General features: G+C 41.1%; 1 long non-coding RNA gene across 1 annotated transcript in view; it reads left to right on the top strand.

Annotated features, from left to right (window-relative positions):
- LOC136794512 (uncharacterized) overlaps positions 1 to 22,204 on the top strand; it is a 39,336-nt gene extending 17,132 nt beyond the window's left edge. Inside the window, exon 3 of the long non-coding RNA XR_010841418.1 lies at positions 22,139 to 22,204. This is a non-coding gene — a long non-coding RNA (uncharacterized lncRNA). The remainder of the gene's footprint in view (positions 1 to 22,138) is intronic.
- The last annotated feature ends 336 nt before the right edge of the window (positions 22,205 to 22,540 follow it).

The raw sequence follows: 22,540 nt of genomic DNA on the forward strand, positions 1-22,540 counted from the left end.
CATCTTTTTGTAAGAGACAGGCATAGGGAGAGACACAGACACACATAGCAACGACTCTGTTAGTTTCATAAGTTATAATACAGGGCAGTCCAAGGTGCAGTGGAAACAGAAGTGAGCCATTACTTCTGCCCTGAGCAGTCAGGGAAGTCTTCACAGAGAAGACCTCTTTTAAAGGAGGATCAGATTACAGGTGAGACTAAAGCAGGGCTGGATCCATTAGAAAGCTGTTTATTACACTGCACACAATAAGGCCTGAACTAGGACAGGGCCTTGGGCTAGCATGGAGGGAAGCGATGCAACAGAACTGCCTGGGGGAGCAAGTTAAAATACAGATTTCCAAGCCCTGCCCAAAGACCCAGAGCTAGTAGGTTTGAAGAAGGGCCCAAGAATCTGAACATTTAGCAAGCCCCTCCCCCAGGGTGATGCTACTGCAGGTAATGCACATTCCCACCGCTCTCATTAGCCCCACAGCCATTGCAGTCTTACGGCTTCTGTGGCCTCTGCCTGGGAGGTTCCTCCCCTTCTGCTCCCACTTGGCAAATGTCTTCTCCTTCAAGACCCAACAGCTCAAAAACACTGATAGGTAAACCCTTTTGGAGTATCACTTTGTGCCAGGCACCAAATTAGTACTTTATACAGATTATTTCATTTAATCCTCAAAACAACCCTATAAGAGTAGGTCTCCTAATAAACCCCATTTTCCAGATGAGAAAACTGAGGCACAGAGCAGTTAAGTAACTGGCCTCCGGTTGTGCTGCTGGGATGTGTGTTTCATCTGTAACCCCCACTAGACCGCTTACAATATGTAGCTGAGGCTGTGTGTCTGTGGTCCTAGAGTCTGGGGCAGTGCTCAGGACAGTTGCTCAGTTAATGTTTGTTGAACAAATAAAAGAATAAATAAACACCACCTCCTTCCATCTGTGACCCTCAGCCAACACCCAGGCAACGAATCTGCCCTCTCCTTCTGCTCTCCTCCCTGCCCTCCCCACTGCCACCTCCAGGAAGTACTCAGCAGCCCCGGCACAGCACCCCCTGTCGTTGACTAAGTGACCAAGGACCAAGGAACATGCTTCCCTGTTCACTGAGCCTTTTAATTTGGGCATATCAGAGAGGGAGCTCTCTCTGTCTCAACTGCCAGATTGGCCTCCTCAAAGTCTCCTCCTCCTCCAGGCTGCCTGCCAAGCCTCTCCCTCGCAGCTGCCTCCCCTCCCTCTCCCTTTGGCTCAGGCTTTTCAGCCCACCTGCCTTTTTGCTCTCCTCCCTGCATTCTTCCACCTTCCCTTCCCCCTTTATCCCCCTCCCACTTCTCTCTAGGTTTTCCCCCTCTTTCTTTCTCTCCCCTCCCCTTGTCTCTCCACCTCCCATCTTCTTCTTTCTCTCTCCCCTCCCCTCCCCACTTCCTCTCTGCCGCTGCTGGCTCTCTTTCTGTTTATGTGTGTGTGTGTGTGTCTCTGTTTCTCTCTCCTCTGTCTCTCTGCCTCTCTCTCTCCTCTCTTCTCCTGCCTTCCCTTCCTCTACTTCTCCCCTCACTTCAGCTCCTTTCCTTTCTCCCCCCCGCCCCCCCATGGAATCCAGCACCACTTCCTCCCTGGCCTCTGCCCCGCTCCCCGATGGATGGAGGTCATCTGGCTGCCCTGGCTGCTTCCTTTCTGTGTCAGAGCCTCCAGGTTGCAGGCCTCTGGGCCCTTCCCTCCAGCTTCCCCACTCGTATCCCTCAGGCTTCTTTCTCCGCTGAGTCCTCATTAGGGCCTTCTCCCCTCAAACCCTGCCCCACATCCCTCCCGAGGGCACCCCGGTCTGCTGGGGACTGTTCTCCCCAAGCTGCCCCGCAGCTCTGCCTCCTGGGGCCCCTGCAGTGCTGGAGGGGGATGTTATTCCTCCGGCTGGGCCTCGGGTCCTGCCAGCCTAGGCCCTGGGCCTGGGAGCCTCCACCGGCCCCCTCTGCTGCCTTCAAACAAACTGCAGAAATCCTGGAGTGGAGCTGAAGGGGCCAGTCCTTGCTTGGAAGCCACCCAAGTGAGAGTCGGAGGGGCCCCGCACAACAGCGCTCAACCCCGGCTTCTTTGAGCCACAGCCTTAGGCCTTCCTGGGGCCTCTGGGGCCTAACTGGCTCGCGGGGAGGCGGGGGCGGGGTGTCCTACCGCCTCAGAGGGGCAGCCGGTGCCCCAACCCGACTTGGGCTGCAGGGCCTGGGCTCTCCGAGAAGGCCCAGAGCTGCAGGGAGTTCAGGACTGTTTTGCCCTTGCGAGAAGCCTTTGTTCCCTCGGCAGAAGCTGTCAGGAAGACTCCAAACGTGCTTAGAGGTGATGGTGGGACCTGGAGGGGGCTTAGCCAGTGAGCATAAAGCACGGGCTGCAGGGGAAGAGGAGAGCTCATAGAGCCGGTACACCAGACCTCCAAGCAGCTCACTCTTCCTTTCTTCAATAAACCTTTAACTGAGAGCCCAGTGTGTACAGGTACTGGATACCAGAGATAAGCAGAATGTTGTCCCTACCCTTTAAGGGCTGTTGAGAGAGAAGAACAAGTAAGCAGCAAATACAATGTGTTAAATGCCATCATAAAAACGGATAATTATGAAAGGAAACATTGAGCACATGTTAAATGCTGTAAACTGGCCTAAGTGTTTTATGCTACTTTATTTAAATCCTCATCTGCTCAAAAGGTTTTATCTCCATTTTACAGATGCAGAAACTGAGGCTCAGTTATGTAACAATTGCTCAGCTAACAAATAGTGGAGCTATGATTCTTAAACTGCCTAAATGACCCCCAAATTACTGCTTCCTACTGATATAAGGTAGGGTGGACAGAGTTACCAGCAGGGGGTGGTGGGGGTTGGAGTATAAGCAGGCAGAGTGGGTGGGAAGGCTTCAAAGAGAAGGGAAAGCCTACTGGGTTTTTGAAGTGTGAATAGGAGCTCCCCTGGCTGCCAAAGAGCACAAAGGCAATCCAGGCCAACAAATGGTATGTAAAATCTCCTTTGATTTGTTGCAGATTTTTTCTCTAATGAATTGTTTTTTCCAAGCTATTCAAATTCCAACAACATTTATTTACTAAGTACCTACTAAGTAGAAAACACTTTTTAAAATTTAAGTATAGTTGACTTACAGTATTATATTAGTTTCAGGTGTACAGCATAGTGATTTAATATTTTCATAGATTACACTCCATTTAAAGTTATTATAAAATAGTGGTTATATTCCCTGTGTTGTACAATATATCCTTGTAGCTTATTTATTATATACATAGTAGTTTGCACCTTTTCATCCCCTACCCTTATCTTGCCCCTCCCCCCCTCCCCTCCCCTCTCCCCATTGGTAACCACTAGTTCTTCCTCTATATCTGTGAGTCTGTTTCTGTTTTGTTATATTCATTTATTGTTTTTTTAGATTCCACATATAAGTGATAACATACAGTATGTCTTTCAGCATAATACTCTAGGCAGAATTTTTTTTATGGCTGAGTAATATTGCCTTGTATATACACACCATATCTTTATTCGTTTATCTGTTGATGGACACTTGGGTTGCTTCCATATCTTTGCTGCTGTAAATAATGCTAGTATGAACATTGGGGTGCATGTATCTTTTCAAATTAGTGTTTTTGTTTTCTTCAGATAAATACGCAGCAATGAATTGCTGGATCATACAGCAGTTCTGTTTTTATTTTTTTGAAGAACCTCCATACTGTTTTCCATAGTGGCTGCAGCAATTTACATTCCCACCAATAGTGTACAAGGGTTCCCATTCCTCCACATCCTCACTAACCTTTGTTATTTGTAGGCTTTTTAATGATAGCCCATTCTGACCAATGTGAAGTGATATCTCATTATGGTTTTGAGTTGCATTTCTCTGGTGATTGGTGATGTTGAGCATCTTTTCATGTGCCTATTGGCCATCTGTAATATCTTCTTTGGAAAAATGTCTATTCACGTCTTCTCATTTTTAAATTTGAGGTTGAGTTGTATGAACTGTTTATATATTTTAGAAATTAGTTCCTTATCAGTCATATCATTTGCAAATATTTTTTCCCATTCAGTAGGTTGTCTTTTTATTTTGTTGATGATTTGCTCTGCTGTGCAAAAGCTTTTAAGCTTAATCCAGTCCCATTTGTTTATTTTTGCTTTTGTTTCCTTTGCCTTAGGAGACAGATCCAAAAATTAAATTGCTACAATTTATGTCAGAGAGTGTTCTGCCTATGTTTTCTTGTAGGATTTTTATGGTTTCCAGTCTTATATTTAGATCTTTAATTCATTTTAAGTTTATTTTTGTGTATGGTGTGAGAAAATGTTCTCATATTATTCTTTTACATGTAGTTATCCAGGTTTCCCAGCACCATTTATTAAAGAGACAGTCTTTTCTCCAATGTATATTCTTTCCTCCTTTGTCAAAGATTAATTGACCATAAGTGTGTGGGTTTATTTCTGGGCTCTCTCTTCTGTTCCACAGATCTCTCTGTCTCTTTTTGTGCCATTACTATACTGTTTTGATGACTGTAGCTTTGTAGTATAGTCAGAAGTCGGGGAGTGTGATACTTCCAGATGTTCTTTTTTCTCAAGATTGTTTGGCTACTCAGGGTCTTCTGTGAGTCCATATAAATTTTAGGATTATTTATTTGTTCTAGTTCTATGAAAACTGTCATGGTTATTTTTATAGGGATAACATTAAATCTGTATATTGCTTTGGGTAGTATGGCCATTTTAACAATATTAATTCTTCCAATCCATCTATTTATAAAATTGGAATTTCTGGTCACTAAAAATTGCAAATAACTTAGTTAATATTCAATTCAGAAATTTCCTTAGGATGCCAACATGACTGGGCTCATTGAAAAAAAAAGTCAGTATTTAACAGTAATCTTAAAGTCAAGTTTAAAGAGGAAAAGAAAATCACCCATAATGCCACAGTCCTAACACAGCTTTTTTAGTCATTCTGTTTGCTTCCAGTTCCTGTCAGTAAATGCATAAGCATTTAACATGAGCAGTATGGAAGACAGCTTATTAATTTGCTTCATTAGTGTAACCAAGCAAATGTTAGAGTCTTGGATGGGATTTACAAATATCCTCTAAGTGGGTGCTTGTTCATTAGCAAAATTTCTCTAACTGTCTGAGTCACTATTTTTATGTAGGAGAAACAATCTAATATCTCTATAGAAGTCATTCATTTCTTGCTTTACAAAGAAGATACACCCAGTATATGTGCACCTGCTTAGGGGAACTATCTTCACAGAGGAGATTGAGTCCTTACCTGGTGGCCAAGGCCCAAGCCTCCTTCTTGCTCCCCAAAGCTAATGCTAGTGTCAGGTAGCCACACCTACCCAATGTTCTTAGAACATACCAAGTACATTCCCATCTCTAGGTCTTTGCTCTTACCCTTCCTCCTGCCTCCAGTATCTTTCTTCTCTCTGCTTTCCCCAGATTTTTTCAGCCTCCATCCTTTAGGATCCAAATGAAGTCCCAGTTTGTCAATAAAGCTTTTTCAGAATCCTCAGGGATTTTTCCTGCCTCTGAGCCCTTCCAGTTTTAACAATCAATACCACTCATTTCCTTATACTGTTGTATCATTTACAGGCATGCTCCATCTCCTAGATTTGAAGATCTAAAAGGCAAGGACTAAATTTGATTTCTCCTCCCCTGCCTTCTGCCCACAGCTGACAGTTTGCAAATGCGTGTTGATTATAATGATGCTGCTCATATGTGATACAAAACTCTAGATTTCTAGCCATAAAAAAAAAAAGAAAAAAGTGTGGACTTGAAGTCAGAATGAGCCAGATTCAAATCCTAGTGCATCCATTTACTAATGATGGGACTTTGGAAAAGCCTCTGAACCTCTCTGAGCCTTAGTTTTCTCATATGTAAAATGGGGGCAATAATAGTTATTGGGAAGATCTAATGAGGTAATGCTTAGCACAGTGTAAAAAGTGCTTAATATATCATAAGCACTGAATACATAGTTGATGCTGTTTTCTTCCTACTAATAATAATGAAAAATAACACGCGACTAGAGTTTGCAAATAGATTTCGAAGAGCATTCGTTTAATCAAAGTCATTATCCACCAGTATCACGGAAGTGTCCATTTAAGGATTGCACATGAAAAACTCGTGACAATTGAGTGGTTCTAGGGACTTTGCACTTGAGTTGAGTTCCATTGCTCTGAGATTTCACTATCCATTGCCAAATGTCTGTGACCCCTGCTCAGAGTTACCATGGATACCCTAATTTGAACAGTTGTTACATTGTTTCCCTATTTCTAAATGACCCTCCAAGCTAACTCAGTCTCCTAGAATGTTGGAACTGGGAGTAACTCTAAGGACTGCCCCCTTGTTCTGCAGACAAGGAAGCAGCAGCTCTCACAGAGTCTCTTGGCAGGTACGTGACAGAGCCAGAAGTTTGAACCCCAGTGTCCCAACTTCCAGGTCAGTATCCCAACTTCCAGGTCAGAACGCAGCATTCACCATATCATGCTGACTCCTTGGAGAAAGAGTGACTCTGAGAGACTTATGTACCATACACAGAGGCACTGGGATTTGATCTCAAAGTGTATTTATTACCATGAGCTCCGCTGAGTGGTCATAGCTACCGTGGCTGCTATTTAATTATTCCATTATCTGATAATGAGAATAGGTCATGCACAAAGATGCTAAACAATAGCTACAATATGCATCTTCTCTCAAGTGTTCCTGCTCAGCATTTGAATACAGCCTCTATGCTGGAATTCGAGCAACCTCACTCTTTGAAAGGTAGGTCTGGCAATATTAAAGAGTCACCAAGCCTCCTGGGATTCATATGTAGAGTCACTTTTGTGTATGGAAGCAAGCAGGAGGAAAAAACCTGCATAGAAGCGTGCCATGCTCCTGGCATGCATTTGGGCATGTGGGCCCAAATAAGTGATCTTTCACTGCTACAGTTTCACCTAAGAGGAGAGCAAAGAAGGAAAATGGTGTTTGTTGCGTGAACGACTGATTACCAAAGGTGTAATTCAGCAATCACTCACAGCACCATCAGTCATGCCTGAGCAATTAAAATTTCACAAACACAATCATCACTCCGACAGGGCAAAACTTGGCTCTTATCTCAATGTTCTGGGGCTTTCTCAGATGACAGATCGTATGAGTTCCTGGCATGGAGATCTCACAATAAAATTTACCCAGTGGTGCATCTTGCCTGAATCAAATTTAACAGTCATGATGGCCCTATAAATGCACTGGACAGGGAGGGTCCATCCCTGCTGAGCAGACACATGCCTTGATTGATGAGGAAGCCCCATCCAATTTCAGACCCAGGCTAAACCCAGCTGAAGCTCCCTTCCGTCTCTCATCTTCTATGAAATCAGTTATGACTCTTATCCAGAGAATCAAGCAGATCTGCTTCTGGCTCAGTGTGACTCTATCAAGTCTAGCCCTGACCTCATCCCCACACATGTGGCCTCAGAGCCTTTCACTCATGATTCGTGGCCCACACACATGACAATAACCCTGAGTGCCAGTACTGTATGCTGGCTGACACCACAGGGTCCAGAATCCACCATGCCAGCCCCTCTAGAAAGAGTGACGTGTGCCGTGCTCCCCAGACTAACTCTCTGGGTTTATAGCATTGCGTCTACAGATGCAAAGAATCCCAGATGGGCCCATTGAGCATTTACTATGTGTCAGGGACTTAGCTAAATGTTTAATAGGCATTATCTTATTTTATTCTCCTGATAGCCAAATGAGGAAGATTTTATTTTATCCACTTTCTATGTGAGGAAACGAAAGTCAAAGATCAAGTAACTGGTCTGAGGTCACACAGTGAACAAGTGGCAGAGCGAGGATTAGGGCCCAGATGTGTCTGACCCCAAATCCCAGACTCATCACCTCTGTGCTCTACAGCGGCCTCTGTCACATCGTCCTTCATTGCTAAGGTACAGCTCTGCGCACGCATGCGTGAAGACCGGGCAGGCAGGACCAGAGGCGGTTGGAACTGCTCTTGCCTAGCCTCCCTCACCCATCCGTTCATCCTTCCCGCAGATGTTGCTAACTGCTGCAGGCCAGGTGCTACAGCAGGAATAAACAGCACAGAGGTCCCCTCCTTAGCATGAGGACCTCAAAGACAAACAAGGACTTATTTTGCAGGCTGCTCAGTCTGCAGCCCATGTGTGTTCACTTTTCTCTCCAGGGGTCATCTTTACCAGGAACTTTAGGGCTGGACCTAGTTGGCTCTTGAGAGATTCCACAAAGTCCAGAACACAAGGCTGGTGCCACTACTGTTGGTCTCAGGCTAGATATTTATCCCAGGGGAACTTCAAACCGTGGAGATTTCCAAAGCCTCTCCTTCCCACCTGTCTGGAATTGCTTTTTGACTACACCCTTGCATGACTCACTAGCAGCAATATTTCTGGAGCTCTTCCAATTCAAGTGAAAGTATTTGGTGTTTCTTCAGTTACTGGCTTAACCTGATGTAAAAGGGCTGGAAGGTCCTAAACAAGTTCTGCTTGATGGACCTAATACCCCCTAACACTCCTCATGCAGTTAATGATAGTTTCTTCCTTCTCATGGGAAACCATTGGGATTAGACAGTTGTAATTGACCCTCGTGCTTAAGCCACACCAAGTCTGTGGGCACCCCTCCAGAAGACTATGCTTCTTGTAACCAGTGGAACATGAAATGGATGCAAACTTTCTGTAATAATTTCTCTGTGTCCAAAAATTATGTTCACTTGTCCTTTAAATATTCTTGTTAAGGGTAGAGAAAGCCTCCCTGCTAGGACTGCCTACGTCAAACAGAGGAACACTCCATTTTGTTCCCCAGGGGTAGTAACCAAAGGAGCTTGACAGTGTCCAGAGGACTTGGCCAAGAGCTGCAGGCAAATGACTTCTGTCTTCACTCCCTAAGACCAAGTGAGCCATTCCAGCCAGGGGGTCCTAAACTACTCAAACTTCCAGAACAACCCCACTTTGGGTAAAGCTGCAAAACAACACAGGTCATATCTGAATGTTGCTCAGCAATGCTTTCTATAGAGAATAAAAGTAAACAAAGAATATTCCTTTCACTAGTCTCCAGCTCTTAAATGTCCTAAAATAGTCATCTCATTCCTTAATAAAAAGAATGTAGGTCAGCCTAGCCCATAGAAGGTACATAGCTGATACTGGCCACACTCTAAACAGAGGCTTCTTAGGAGGATAAACTGTTGGTCAAAAACAGCATGTTGTTCACTGATGGGAAAATGGCATAAGTCTTCAGTTTTATTCCTTTTGTGTACCAGTGGTTTTATATTATGCTGGTTTATGGCAAGGTGCTCCAAATGGTCTTTGTCCCTACAAAGTAGATACAGTCTGCTCCTCCTCCGCCTACTTGATGCTACCCCAATACAATTCCCCACTGAAGACTTGCCTCCTTCAGGAAGTCTGCTCTGACTTGTATCCTGAGAATTTTCCCAGCCTTTGTAGGGTGCTCCCTCTAAACGTTGGTCATAAAGCTCTAATGGCCTCATATGACTTCAAAACAGGATAGCAATAATCATCTGGGAAAAAAAAATGCCCTTTGCCCACTAAATGAGAAAGCAGATGGAAAATTGGAACTGCCAAATGACTTTTCAAGAACAGCTCAACAGTCAATCAGGTGACCTTTCCCAGGAAACTACTAAATGTATACAGCTTAGTGTTCTTGTGCAAAGTAGCAATAAACTACTGATATTTCTTTTACTTCTCTGCCAGCTCTGAAAAAAAAAAAAATTGTCTATGAAAATTGTATATGGCGGTACAGCTTTTCTGGGGAACAAATCCACTTCTAAAATTTATCCTAAGGAATTAACTGCAGCTGTACACAGCACCAGATGTCCATTGCTATATTATATAACAGGGGAAAAAATGTTGGGACACATTTGTAAGTAAATTGTGGTACATCCGTTGGGAGAATAGTAAGCAATCGTTAAAAATCACGTATAATAATATCTTAAAATATGGCAAAATATTTACAATATATTGTTAAATGAAAAAAGTTATGTTGTATGCATGGCATTATCCCAATTTTGCACATGAAAAAAACTTTATGGCATAAACTCAATGAAAAAAGATAGAAAAATGATTATCCCTGGTTTTTTCTGTATTCTCCAATTTTTCTGCAAGAATATATATTTTTTTCTTTTCGTTTTAAGTAAAAAAAAGTTACTTTTTAAAAAGATAAGATAAATAACTGTAGTAAGAATTTGGGAAGAGGAAGTCTCTGTAATTGAACACTAACCCAGCTTTAAGCTTTCTGATAGCTGAGGAAAAATATAAAATTTTCATGTTTCATAGTGATTATTAGATAAATGTTTATCTTCTAAAGAACACTTTTCTTTATCCTTAAAGTAAACTTGTGAGCTAAGCTTGTATAACATGAAAACCTTTTTATACTGTAAATTATTCTAAGGGGTCGAAAAGGGGGTGGATAATTTTAAAGCACTGTTTGTACTGGGTATCAGCTGTTTTCACTATGCAGCATGCATATAACTTTCTTCTGGCAACTCCTCCCTGATTTTCCTCTCTGGAACCCACCCTCACTCTCATGAAGTCCCTGTGCAAAGGGCAAGGTGACTAATCCCTAGTTTCAGGGATGGACATAAACTCAGACCTGATCAGTTACAGCATCACAGTCCCCACCCCATAGTAATTGCTTAAGGGATAAACTTCAACCTAAACATAGCCAGTGAAATGCAATAAAACTTCTGTGGGACTCCTGGAGAGAAACACTTGCTCTTTTCTACTGGACTTAAATCTAGGAGGACAAAAGGCTACCAAAAACCTTCTTTTCTACCACTTAGAGTCTGAAGATGAAGCCAATATAAGGAGAACCAGTACCAAGAAACAGAGTGAGATTTGGACCTAGTATCAAGCCTAGGTCAAACTATACCTGAAGCTCTGTCTATCCTTTGCTTTTTAGTTGCATAAGCCAATAAATTCCCCTTTTATTGCTTAAGCCAGGATAGGTTGAATTTTTTTATTTGCAGCCTTAATAACCATTTCCAATCCTACAGGGATGGTCAAACACACCTTTTAGAAATTATAAATATGCTGCAGAAGCTGAACAATTCCCCATGAGAGCAATTAAGGGAAGCCACGATAAAGAAAGTGTTATTATCCCTGTTCAGAAATCCGAGACCAGATGTCTTTTTTTTACTTTAATCATCCTCTTTGATTGGATAGTTATACTCCTGAATAATAATCCCTCCCTCAGAGTGTTGTTATGAAGAATAAATGAGAATAAAAATGTATGAAAATGCTTAGAACAGTGCCTGACACCCAATAGGTTCCCAAGAAATTTTAGTTTCCTTCCCCCAGAATAGTATTGTCACAAAACAAAATGCAGGGACTCCCCTGATGGTGCAGTGATTAAGAATCTGCCTGTCAAAGCAGGGGACACAGGTCCGATCCCTGGTCCGGGAAGATCCCACATGCCGCAGAGCAACTAAACCCGTGCACCATAACTACTGAGCCTGCGCTCTAGAGCCCGTGATCCACAACTGCTGAGGCCACACGCCACAACTACTGAACCTGCGTGCTACAACTACTGAAGCCCGCGTGCCTAGAGCCTGTGCTCCACAACAAGAGAAGCCACCGAAATGAGAAGCCCACACACCACAGAGAAGGGTAGCCCCCGCTCACAGCGACTAGAGAAAACCTGCGTGTAGCAACAGACCCAATGCAGCCAAGAAATAAAAGAAAATGTGCACAGACAAGACACTTGTAAATTATCAAGACCTGCACAGTTGTCCAAAACAATGTTCTTTGCACCTCTTTTGAACTGAAACATGATCAGAGCATAGGATATTTGCAAGAAAACATCCCCAAAGCAATGATACTGCTATATTTACAAATGATGGACCAAAGTGTATGCCTTAGGAGAAGGACATCACAGTGGGCACTTTTGCGGAACTATGGCCACACAGGAGAACTGACCCTGAGCAGAGTTTGTCAGATGGGAAGCAGGAAGGCCTACGAAGGACTAGGCACGGTGACATGTTTGATGTGCCAACTGAGAAAGCAAGGAGCATGAAAACAGCTCCAGGGATGACTCCAAAGAGATGTATATCCCGAAAGCTGGACTTCTTTTTGGAAATGTTGCAGGTGCTCCTAAGAGGTTAATGTGGTACCAAGAGCATGTGTTTTAAGTTATACGCACCTAAACTACAGTCTCAGCACTGCCACTTACCTGCTAAGTGATCTTGAGCTATTTCTTAAACTAACTCTCAGGTTTTTTATCTGTGACATTTGAATAATAGTATGTAGTGGTAGTAGCTCCTTTCCTCCAACATGTGCCAAGCATTAGGGAAGCTCACAGATAGCCCTGTTCTCCTGTTGGGTATATGATGGGTTTGTACTTCCCCATCCCCTTGGAAGTGGGGTGTATTCTTGTAGTTTGCTTTGGGAAATGAAATGGGAGCTGAAGTGCCTTGTATTTGGTGAGGTGGAAGCTTCAAGAGCTAGAGCGTGATTTGTTAGGTCCCCTTCTACCTGACGAGGTGATTCTAGACACAAGATTGGATCTCTTGTCAGCCTGAATTGCCTGGTGTCTATAATGAAAAAAACTCCCCCTGGTGAACTGCACTGAATATGGATCACGAACGAGAAATAGGTTTTGAGTTGTTCCTTACTTCAGCACAACCAAGCCCACCCTGTTTGATGCACCAAGGTAGCCCCTCTTACTTACATGAAGTCATTTAGAGGTATTCGGCATGTGATTTAATTCTCTCAAAACTTTGAACCTCTCCATATGTTACAATCAATGTCAAAGTACTTCTAGAACTGTACAAGCAAAATTAGGAAGATTCAAAGTAAAATGGATGTGATTAGAAAGGATTGATAATACCCAGTGCCAGTGAAGATACAGGATGACAAATATTCTCACACTCTGTTATAAAAATGTAAATTGCATAAGCTTTCTGAAGGACAATCTAACCCTTTCCCTGGATAGGGAAGTGCAAACCTATCATTTACCCAGCAGGAGAATAGGACTATCTGTGGCTTCTCTCATGACTGGCACATCTTGGAGGCCAGGAGCTACTACCAGGTACATATTATCATCCACTTTATCAAAATTTAACCTAATTTAGAAAGGTCTTCTTAGAAAATTATGAAATACTTATGCAAAGAAATACATATAAGGATGTTCTTTGACTTATTAGTTGCAAGAGTGAAAAGTTGGAAATGACCCAAATGTCTAACACTAGGAGGTCAGTTATATAAACATGGTAAATACATATATGGAATGCTGCTGTGCAGCCATGAAGAACAATGAGGTCAATCCATATTTCTGAACACAAGTATATCTGTGATATATTATTTGTAAAGGGCAAAGTAAAATAGCATATGCTGTACGATTCTCTTTTCATAAATGTATATTTGCAATACTGAACAAAGAGCTACCTAAATGCAATTAATGGGTTATCTTTCTGTAATAAGCTAAAATTGATTTTCACTTTCTTTGTTTTTCCTTCTGAGTGCCTGATTCTTTTCTTTTTTACAATAAACATAATTATTACTTTTTTAATCAGAAAAAAGTAATAAAGCTATTTTTCTTCTGAAAATGGAGGGAGATGAATGGGAGGTAAGAGGCTGAGGGAGAAAGACTCAGAGAGATGGAAAGAGTGACCGAGAGCTTGTCTATAAACCAGGGCTGCAGAGATTGGGAAACACCCAAGTTCTTTTGAGAAGTTATGGTTTTTTTTCCATTATGGTTTATGATGGGATATTGAATATAGTTCCCTGTGTTATACAGTAGGACCTTGTTGTTTATCCATTCTATATATAATAGTTTGCATCTGCTAATCCCAAAATCCCAATCCACCCCTCCCCTGTGGCAACCACAATTCTGTTCTCTATGCCTATGAGTCTGTTTCTGTTTCATAGAAAAGTTCATTCATGTCATATTTTAGAATCCACATATAAGAAATATCATATGGTATTTGTCTTTTTCTTTCTGACTTACTTCACTTAGTATGATAATCTCTAGGTCCATCCATGTTGCTACAAATGGCATTATTTCATTCTTTTTTATGGCTAAGTAGTATCCTGTTGTGTACATATACCACATCTTCTTTATCCATTCATCTGTCCTTGGACATTTAGGTTATTTCCAAGTCTTGGCTATTGTAAACAGTGCTGCTATGAACATAGGAGTGCATATATCTTTTTGGATTATAGTTTTTTCCAGATATATGCACAGGAGTAGAATTGCTGTGGCAGCACCAATTTACATTCCCAACAATAATGTAGGAGGATTCCCTTTTCTCCACACCCTCTCCAGCAATTTTTTTTTTTTTTTTTTTTTTTTGGCTATGCTGCATGGCATATGAGATCCTAGCTCCCCAACCAGGGATTGAACCCACAGCCTCAGCAGTGAAAGCACAGAATCCTAACCACTGGACCACCAGGGAATTCCCTACTTGTAGACTTTTTAGTGATGGCCGTTCTGACCGTTGTACAGTGGTACCTCATTGTAGTTTTGATTTGCATTTCTCTAATAATTAGCGATGATGAGCATGTTTTCATGTGCCTATTGACCATCTGTATGTGAGAAGGGTTATGTTTAAAATGGTTGTAACCAAATGATACCAAAAGCTAATCAACTATATTCGGTCCTGAAAAAAGACATATTTTAAAGGTTGTTCAGCATGGAGTGTAGGAAAAAAGTCAAGCAGCCAAAATGTGTCATTGTGTCCAGAGCTGCTCTATCCAAGAGGACAGCCACTAGCCCCACAGCTAATGAGCATCTGGAATGAGTTTAATCCAAATTGAGATGTATCGTAAGGGGAACATAAACACTGGACTTTAAAGACTTAGTATGAAAAAGAGAATATAAACTATCTCAAGAATTTTAACATAGATTATGTGTTGAAATGATATCATTTCAGATATATTGGTTTAGATAAAAGACATTATTTAGATTAACCTCACCTGCTACTTTTTACTTTTCTAATGTGGCTACTAGAAAACTTAAAATTCCATGTGTGGCCCACATTTTATTTCCACTGGACAGTGCTGGTCTAATTATTGTGCAGAGGAAAGATTGTCAGCTCTTGCTTAACTTACTTAAACCCATTCATCCAGAATTTATATTTATCAAATGTACAGTATTTCATGTCTGATAGAATGGTTTCCAATGCTTTTTAAAAGTTTGACTTCTTTTTTCTATTTGCCCACTTTTGAGTACTTTCAATATAATTAAGCCAATTTATCTAAAGCTACTGGTTTCAATTTTAAGCTTAAATACTAATCAGAAGGTGAGAATATTTGGAGAAGGTTGGACATATTCAGAAAAGGGGGAGATTATTCCCTATGACTAGGAAAACAACATAGCATTTCACACCTTTCTGTCACCACTTTTCCTTCTTTTCAGTGAAGAGGGAAAAGGCAGATGGCTCAGTGCAAAGAACTCAGAAGTGCAAATCAGGCCCCTCCTCTGGGTAAAATTTTAGCAGGTACAGTAAGTCCCCTACATACGAAGGAGTTCTGTTCCAAGAGCGCGTTCATATGTTCAATTTGTTTGTAAGTCCAGCAAAGTTAGCCTAGGTACCGAACTAACACAATTGGCTATATAGTGCTGTACTGTAATAGGTTTATAATACTTTTCACACAAATAATACATTTTAAAAAAACAAAAAATAAAGAAAACATTTTTAATCTTACATACAGTACCTTGAAAAGTACAGAAGTACAGCACAACAGCTGGCATACAGGGGCTGGCATCGAGTGAACAGGCAAGGAGAGTTACTGACTGGAGGAGGGGGAGGAGGAGGGAGATGGTAGAGCTGAAGGATCGTCAGCAATAGGAAAGGGGGGCAAGCTGCAGTTTCACTCATGCCTGACGTTGATGGAACGCATGTTTGCATCTTTGAAAGTTCACAACTTGAAGGTTCGTATGTAGGGGACTTACATAGTGAGATCCTCTCCATAGATTTCATACCAACATAAATTCCAGATGGATTAAAGAGACACTTTTAAACCATAAGAAAAACTAGAAGAATATTAAATGTACTGTGTATTTAACCATTGGGACAGGAGGATTTTTTGCAAACAATAAAAGTATCTTTTAATTCACTGAAATAAAAATAACAACATTTAATTTTAAAGTAAGGCTTGACTCTTTGTCTTCACATGCTCAGCCCAGGACACATTTTGTGCTCCTTCCTTCATGTATACAGTTAGGCCACCAACTTATAGATTGGCATTTAGGCTCAAATTAGAGGTTGACCTGACTGGCCCTTGCCAGTCTCTTAGAATAAACTAGCCTAGCTTTTTTTAAAATTAAAGTATAGCTGATTTACAACATCGTGTTAGTTTCAGGTGTATAGCACAGTGATTCAGTATATATACAGTAGTGTGTATCTGTTAATCCCATACTCCTAATCCATCCCTCTCCCACCTTTCCCCTTAGGTAACCATAAGTTTGTTTTCTATGTCTATGAGTCTCTTTCTGTTTTGTAAATAAGTTCATTTGTATCTTTTTTTAAAAAATTCTACATACAAGTGATATCCTATGGTATTTGTCTTTCTGTGGATTACTACACTTAGTATGAGAATCTCTAGGTCTTTCCATGTTGCTGCAGGGACAGAAGGACTTTTAAAGAAGCAAAGAAAAAGGTGGAAAAAAGGATGAATAGATTAGACTATATACAAATTTAAAACTAACAAAGTATAGAAATGAGACAGAAAATAATTATAGCAAATATCACAAACATTAAATAAACTTTTTAAATGTATAGATATTAGACAAATTAATTTTAAAAATACTTTGAGGGCTTCCCTGGTGGCACAGTAGATAAAAATCTGCCTGCCAATGCAGGGGACACGAGTTTGAGCCCTGGTCCAGGAAGATCCCACATGCCGTGGAGCAACTAAGCCAGTGAGCCAAAATTACTGAGCCTGAACTCTAGAGCCTGCAAGCCACAACTACTGAAGCCCGCCTGCCTAGAGCCCGTGCTCCGCAACAAGAGAAGCCACCGCAATGAGAACCCCGCGCACCGCAACGAATAGTAGCCCCCGCTCGCCACAACTAGAGAAAGCCTGTGTGCAGCAACGAAGACCCAACACAGCCAAAAATAAATAAATAAAATTTTTTAAAAAATACTTTGACCCCCAAATGTAAAAGGCCTGAATCAATAATTCATCAAAGAAGAATAATAACTAGCGAATAACCCCATGAGAAAATGTTCACTCTCCCTTGTAAACAAATGAATGCAAATTAAAACAAAAGTTATCTATTCTACCTACCTGATTGACAGTTATATTGTGATTGTTGTTTTGTTTGGTGCTGGTGAGATTGTAGTAAAATGGGTACTAATATATATCTTGACGGTTCTGAAATTTTATATAAACTCTTTGAAAAACATTTGCTGTAAAAAGACTTTGATAAAGTAATTCCATGTCTGGAATCTATCCCCAAGGAAAAGCATAAGCACAAAAATCTTTATGAGCAAAAATACTTGTCACAGAGTTATTTATAATATTTAAAAATTTAAAACAACTTTTAATTTCCAAACAATAAGAAAAGGCTTAAGTAAAATCTGGTATATTCACTCAGTGGAATACTATGTAGTCAATAAAACTGTTTGCTCAGGCTATGTACTAACATGGAAAATGGACTATGATATAATATTTAGTGAAGAAACAGGGTTTCAAACTGTATACATACATATACATTGCATAATCATAACTATGTAAAACTGTTCATTTAAAAAAAGATGGAAGGAAATATTCATTATGTTTACCTTTCAGTAGTCGAGCCATGAATTATATTTTTCTATTTTTCTGAAATGTATTTTATTAATGCCTGTGAGTGATTATTATGGTAGGCCAAATAGTATAAATGAGTATTTCTATAGACTCCCCAAAGATGTCCATATCCTTATCCCCAGAACCAGTGAATATGTTAATTTACCCAGTAAAAGGGGCATTGTAGATGTGATTAAATTAAGGATCTCAAGATAGGGAGCTTATCCTGGATTATGTGGTCCAATGTAATCACATAGGTCTTATAAGAGGAAGGCAGGAATGTTAGAGAAAGAAGGCAATATGATAACAGTAGCAGAAATTGTAGTCAGGGAGAGATTTGAAGATGCTTCACTGATGGCTTTGGAGATAGAGGAAGGGACTGTGAGCCAAAGAATGCAGGCCACCTCTAGAAGCTGGAAAAGGCAAGGAAACAGATTTTCCCCTAGAGCCTCTGGAAGAAGTACAGCCCTGCTAACACCTTGATTTTAGGATTTCTGATGTCTAGATCTGTAAGATAATAAATTGGCATTATCTCAACTAATAAGGACATACTCTATAGCACAGGGAACTCTGCTCAATACTTTGTAATGATCTATATGGGTAAAGAATCTAAAAAAGTGGATATATGTATATATGTAACTGATACACATTGCTGTACAGCAGAAACTAACACAACATTGTAAATCAACTATACTCTAATAAAAAAAAAATTTAACGTTTTTATTGGAGTATAATTGCTTTACAATGGTGTGTTAGTTTTTGCTTTATAACGAAGTGAATCAGTTATACATATACATATATCCCCATATCTCTTCCCTCTTGTATCTCCCTCCCTCCCACCCTCCCTATCCCACCCTTCTAGCTGGTCACAAAGCACGGAGCTGATCTCCCTGTGCTATATGACTGCTTCACACTAGCTATCTATTTTATATTTGGTAGTGTATATACTCTCTCACTTTGTCCCAGTTTACCATTCCCCCTCCCCGTGTCTTCAAGTCCATTTTCTAGTAGATCTGCGTCTTTATTCCCATCTTGCCCCAGGTTCTGCATGACCTTTTTTTTTTTTAGATTCCATATATATGTGTTAGCATATGGTATTTGTTTTTCTCTTTCTGACTTGCTTCACTCTGCATGACAGACTCTAGGTCCATCCACCTCAGTACACATAACTCAATTTCATTCCCTTTTATGGCTGAGTAATATTCCATTGTGTATATGTGCCACATTTTCTGTATCCATTCATCTATCGATGGACACTTAGGTTGCTTCCATGTCCTGGCTATTGTAAATAGAGCTGCAGTGAACATTGTGGTACATGACTCTTTTTGAATTATGGTTTTCTCAGGGTATATGCCCAGTAGGGGGGATTGCTGGGGCGTATGGTAGTTCTATTTTTAGTTTTTTAAGGAACTTCCATACTGTTCTCCATAGTGGCTGTATCAATTTACATTCCCACCAACAGTGTAGGGGGGTTCCCTTTTCTCCACACCCTCTCCAGCATTTATTGTTTGTAGATTTTTTGATGATGTCCATTCTGACCAGTGTGAGATGATATCTCACTGTAGTTTTGATTTGCATTTCTTTAATGATTAATGATGTTGAGCATTCTTTCACGTGTTTGTTGGCAATCTGTATATCTTCTTTGGAGAAGTGTCTATTTTGGTCTTCTGCCCATTTTTGTATTGGATTGTTTGTATTTTTGATATTGAGCTGCATGAGCTGCTTGTAAATTTTGGAGATTAATCCTTTGTCAGTTGCTTCATTTGCAAATATTTTCTCCCATTCTGAGGGTTGTCTTTTCGTCTTGTTTATGGTTTCCTTTGCTGTGCAAAAGCCTTTAAGTTTCATTGGGTCCCATTTGTTTATTTTTGGTTTTATTTCCATTTCTCTAGGAGGTGGGTCAAAAAGGATGTTGCTGTGATTTATGTCATAGAGTGTTCTGCCTATGTTTTCCTCTAAGAGTTTAATAGTGTCTGGCCTTACATTTAGGTCTTTAATCCATTTTCAGTTTATTTTTGTGTATGGTGTTAGGGAGTGTTCTAATTTCATTCTTTTACATGTAGCTGTCTAGTTTTCCCAGCACCACTTATTGAAGAGGCTGTCTTTTCTCCATTGTATATTCTTGCCTCCTTTATCAAAGATAAGGTGACCATATGTGTGTGGGTTTATCTCTGGGCTTTCTATCCTGTTCCATTGATCTATATTTCGGTTTTTGTGCCGGTACCATACTGACTTGATTACTGTAGCTTTGTAGTATAGTCTGAAGTCAGGGAGCCTGATTCCTCCAGCTCCGTTTTTCTTTCTCAATATTGCTTTGGCTATTCGGGGTCTTTTGTATTTCCATACAAATTTTTTGAAAAGAAAATCATACAATCTCAAAAAAAAAATAAATAAATTTGCATTATCTTAAGCCACTAAGTTATGGTAATTAGTTACAGCAGCAACAGGAAACAGATACAAATATATATCATTTTTATGGTGGAAACAAAGTTTTTTGGTTAATATTTGTAGTCCAGTAGTGTTACTTCATCATTTCGATGTCATGAAATATAAAGGGCAATAGAGCTTAATATGTTTCTGATGAACTTGTCTCATCTTTCCACTCTCCCTGTCAACACAGAAATGCCTCACTACACAGCAATAAACACTGGATTTGCAGTAATTTGGTTAATAATGAAATCTAGTACACAAATGTCTGAGAAGCAGACAACAAGCAGCAGGAAGAAGTTTTAAAAAGGGGATAAAGTCTATGAATCATAAGTAAAAACACTCCCTGAGCTGCACAACTCAGATTTATGCAAATTCAACACTGCACAAAATTTTCCAAAAGACACATAATATGATTTTAAAGAAACAGAAGTCTGAGATAGTTAATGGAATGGAAATACAGAACAACTGTTATTATTTCCTCACTTGCTTTCTGTCTGTTCTCCCTTCAATCCAGTGTCTTGTCCCATCCTGGACTCCAGGTTTGATTTCACGTTGACAGGTCCTGCTCCTGCTACTTTGATCTTGGCGTTTCAAGTCACCTGGAGGGTCTGGTTCCTGACCTTCAGCTCCCCCTCCAACATCCCCACCCCACAGTCTAGTTTAGATTCACTCCACCCATTTTCTCTATTGGACACTATTTCTGGTCTTCATTAGCTCACCTCTGAAGACTCAACCTCCAGTCTTGGGCTCTAGGAGATGATGGGCAGGGGGGAGGTGTGGGGGAGCATGGATAAAGGTGAGAAGGTGGACAACCTTCAACCAATGGGCAAAATTATCTTTGAAATAGGGGTAGAAGAGAAAGGAAGGAGGGAGAGGGGGAAGGAGGAAGGGAGGAGGCGGGGAAGGAAGGAAAGAAGGAAGGAAGGTGAAGAGGGAAGGGAAGAGAAAGGGAAAAGAAAAGGAAAAATGATGGAACAGAACTATATAACATAAAACAGTTACCAGTCACCTTAGGGGAAAAGTACTCAGAAAGCTGTGGAAACCATTTCATCACACATGAAATGTTTTAATAAATACTCATTTAAGGTAAATGGCTCATTAGCTGACCTGGCTTTTGGGTGAACTGGTTTTTGTGAGGTGGCCTGTTTTTTCCAAGTGTGCCCTAGCACGTGCACACGTGTACACCACACGGCAGGTTTGACACATCCTGGACCTGGGGAAAAGTGCCTGCGGCCATCGTCACATGCAGACGGTCTGCTCAGATCCCCTTATTTTTTTTATTTTTATTTTATTTTATTTTATTTTTTTGTGGTACGCGGGCCTCTCACTGTTGTGGCCTCTCCCATTGCGGAGCGCAGGCTCCGGACGCACAGGCTCAGCGGCCATGGCTCACGGGCCCAGCCGCTCTGCGGCATGTGGGATCTTCCCGGACCGGGGCACGAACCCGTGTCCCCTGCATCGGCAGGCGGATTCTCAACCACTGTGCCACCAGGGAAGCCCCAGATCCCCTTATTATCTGGTTCGTCTGCACTCATCAAGCTGCCTTCTCATTATAATGTGGCTTCCCATGTAGATTTTCCCACTGGGAAAGAACAGGCTGACCTGTAAGTGGGAGTATTCTGGTCCCACTGGCAGTTACTCTGCACGGAAATTAATAAATCAGCCTTCTCTTGGGAATTTGATTTGTATGTCCTTTCTCAGAGTCTAAAAACTTTTTTCCAGCACTAAAAATAGTTATGTTATTGTCTTAGTTAAGGCAATCCAATGAAACCTACTTTAGGTAGTAAACACAATGTAGGAATTTATTACAAGATGGTGGTGGTGTGTCACAGAACCCAAGGGCAGAAAGGGCAATTAGGACTAGAACCAGAAACCAGAAAGCAGTCAGAATTGAAGCTGTTGCCCCTGCTGCTGGTCTGCATCTAGCATTACCAAGCCTGCCCCTCGTTTGTTTCACACCTGCTTCATTTTCTTCTCTCTACAGATTAGCTTTCTCTGCTTCTCAGACATGCAGCTGAAGAAGGCTACCTCTCACCTGCCTCAGCACCAGCAACCAAAGGAGACAAGCACCGGTGAGTCCCAACTCTAAATTCCCACAGACAGAATCTGATTGGCCCGATTTGGGTCAGATATCCACCCTAATCAAATTCTCTGTGACTGGTTGGGGTAGCTGGGAGCAGGAGGACAGGTTCAGGCCCAGCTCCATGAAATTGAGAACAATTCCCAGAAGGAAGATTCTGGAATGGATGGGACAAGCATCCCCCAGATTGCCACAAACTCTGAGTCAGAAATGTTTCAGAATTTGGAATATTTTTTTCTTTTTGGAACTTTCTGGAATTTTTTATTGAAGTGTAGTTTATTTACAATATTACTACAGGTGTACAGC

The sequence above is a fragment of the Kogia breviceps genome, chromosome 7 (assembly GCF_026419965.1).
Source record: "Kogia breviceps isolate mKogBre1 chromosome 7, mKogBre1 haplotype 1, whole genome shotgun sequence".
Taxonomy (NCBI): Eukaryota; Metazoa; Chordata; class Mammalia; order Artiodactyla; family Physeteridae; genus Kogia; species Kogia breviceps.